General features: G+C 52.0%; 1 long non-coding RNA gene across 1 annotated transcript; it reads left to right on the top strand.

Moving 5' to 3' along the window:
- The first annotated feature begins 275 nt into the window (after positions 1 to 275).
- On the top strand, positions 276 to 1471 carry LOC122930891. The gene is made up of 3 exons (XR_006388186.1): positions 276 to 387; positions 1078 to 1179; positions 1363 to 1471. It is a non-coding gene; the product is annotated as an uncharacterized LOC122930891 (long non-coding RNA).
- Positions 1472 to 1678: the final 207 nt, after the last annotated feature.

The raw sequence follows: 1678 nt of genomic DNA, 5'->3' as shown, positions 1-1678 counted from the left end.
ATATGAAAAACAGACTATTTGCTCCCTCCCTTTTAACATTTTCTCAGGTATAGGTAGGGGTGCACTGTCCATGTGGTGAGTTGAGCCCCCCAGTGGGAAGGACGGGTGGTGCTGTGACAGACTGATCACTGCACTGCAAGGCAGGGCACTGCAGCTGACTCTTATCAGCAGCCTCAAGCTGCTTCTTTGCTCCTACCCCTTCCCCCCACCTCCTTCAGGGTCCCTCTGTACTCCTCTTTACTATTTGTTTGATCCAGCAGTCAAGACATGAGGGAGGAGTGGAAGAGAAATGCACAGCACAGTGCACTGGAGGAGGATGATTGGAAGCGTCTGCAGTGAACTAATCCTGTCTGGCTACTTTACTTTTTAATTCTGCCTGCACAAAAGGTGATTGTGGGTGTAAAGTATAAATATGTGTAATGTGTTAATATGCATAATATGTATGCATGTAGCGTATATACTGTATGTAAACAATACCTGTCTATATAATATCTATGCATGTCTAATGATTTTATATATATATATATTAAGGCTGTTCACAGCCTGTAATTGTGGGAGGGGCGAAGGCTTATAAATCCTCCGAGCCTCCCCCCTCTCATTGCGGGCTCTTGCGGTGCACATTGTTCTTCTGCCCGTCCTGCATCGGCACCTCCGGTTCCGGGTAAGTCTCCGTGCCACCACCTCCCTACCTGACCGCAGGTCCATGCGCCCCCCGGCATCCCGGCCACTGTCGCCGCTGCGCTCTCCTCACCCTCCGGGACTCCCGCCCACCACCATCGTCAGGACAGGTACCCGCCGGCTCCACCTCGGCCGGCCACTCTCTGCATCCCGCGGGATCCGTCCCGCTCTCTGCGCTCCGCCCCCCCTACCCCTCATGGTGCGGCTGCTGCACTCCGGGAATCACTCGCAGGGTTCCTCCACCTCTGGTTCCCTTCCTCCTCCTGCACCAGGCCCCACGCACGGAGATTCGTCTGGGCCAGAGGTTCCTTCTCCGGCAGAGGGAGGAGAGGCCAGAGGAGCATGGTTCTTCACCTTCGTTATCCTCTTCACTCATATGTCTTTGTTCTTCTACCCTAGTCTTTGGTCGCAAGACCTCCAAACCGCCACCGGATTTCAGCCTTTCAAAAAAACAAACAAAAAAAAACACATCTGCTTCAAGCCTGAAAATCGCCACTCCAGGTCCGTATTTGAGTCAGTCAGCATTTATCTCACGTCACGGGCAGAATTCAGAGGGGGGGGGGGAGGGCAAGAGATGAAGAAAAAAAAAAAAAAACGGGGGGGGGGGGGGGGGGTTGAAGTTTTTTTGTTGTTGTTGTTTTCTTCGTTATTTCATCTTCTTGGTTGTCTTTCATAACTGTCCAGGTAATCGGGTTCTTCAGCGCCCCCGGTACCCAGCGGCGGTACCCACGCTGTCATCTTCTCCGTCGATTTCTCCATCAGCCACGGTAAGTTGCTCATCTCCGATTCACAGCTTCATCATACGTGTTTTTTTCGTACAGCGTTTGTCTTACGTAGGCCTTCGGTCCGTGTTTGTTTATGTTACCTTCCAGTCCGTGTCATACGTCATCCCGTCTTCAGCTCAGCTACTATATCATTCTCATCTCCCCTCTGTCCAGCTGTCAGGTCCCCTGGAACTTCTGCGTTCCATCTCGTCTCCCTACCTTCTAATCCATTCCAG

This window comes from Bufo gargarizans, chromosome 1 (assembly GCF_014858855.1).
Source record: "Bufo gargarizans isolate SCDJY-AF-19 chromosome 1, ASM1485885v1, whole genome shotgun sequence".
Taxonomy (NCBI): domain Eukaryota; kingdom Metazoa; phylum Chordata; class Amphibia; order Anura; family Bufonidae; genus Bufo; species Bufo gargarizans.
Note: the sequence above shows the minus strand (reverse complement) of the source record. Positions and strands in the feature narration are given on the sequence as shown.